A 1030-nucleotide genomic window follows, 5' to 3' on the forward strand; every position below is an offset into this window, starting at 1 on the left:
GAGTGGAACGCATCAAACAAAGCACAGATTCAACCCAATGGAGGTATGTAACTTCCGAAGATAATCCGGCGGACCACGCCTCAAGAGGCCTTACAGCAGAACAACTTGTAGCATCAAACTGGTTCAAAGGCCCAGACCTCCTTTGGCAGAAGATCATACCCAGTGGGGAAATTAAGGTGGGAGAGTTATCAACCAGTGACCCGGAGGTTAAGAAGGTTCAAGTCCACAAGATACAAGGGGAGGAACAAAGGTCACTGTTAGATCGCTTACACAAGTTTTCCGACTGGTCAAGGATGATTAAGGCAGTTGCTAGACTCAAGCGCTATGTGAAAGAAGCAAAGGATCACAAGAGTAGATCACACAACATCAGTAGCCTACAAGAGAGAAAGGAAGCAGAGTTAACAATCATAAAGATGGTTCAAGAAACAGCCTTTGCTCAGCAAATAAAAACCTTGCAACATCATGATGTGATGCAGATGAAAGACAAGGTTAGCAAGTTACACAAGTTATGTCCATTTCTTGATGACCAAGGCATTCTTCGGGTAGGCGGACGCTTAACACATGCAACTTTGCACCCCAATGTCAAGCATCCTGCGATCCTGCCAAGAGACAGTCACGTGTCGGCATTACTGGTCAAACATTATCACGAGAAGACATACCATCAAGGATGAGGGATCACCATGAATGAACTTTGAGCTAACGGATTCTGGATTCTTGGATGCAGCAAGATTGTGTCATCTTACATCTATAAATGTGTAAAATGCAGAAGGTTCAGAAGGCGCACAGAGCAGCAGAAGATGGCAGACCTCCCAGAGGATCGGATGGACACCACACCGCCATTCACCTACTGTGGGATGGACTGCTTTGGTCCTTTTTATGTCAAAGAAGGCCGCAAGTAGCTAAAGCGTTATGGCTTGCTAATCACTTGCATGTGCTCCAGAGCAGTGCATCTTGAAATGCTTGACGATCTCTCTACAGATTCCCTCATCAACTCCTTACGTGCATTCATGGCCATCAGAGGTACAGTTCG

This window comes from Pundamilia nyererei, unplaced genomic scaffold (assembly GCF_000239375.1).
Source record: "Pundamilia nyererei isolate P.nyererei 1_Seehausen unplaced genomic scaffold, PunNye1.0 scaffold00759, whole genome shotgun sequence".
Lineage (NCBI taxonomy): Eukaryota > Metazoa > Chordata > Actinopteri > Cichliformes > Cichlidae > Pundamilia > Pundamilia nyererei.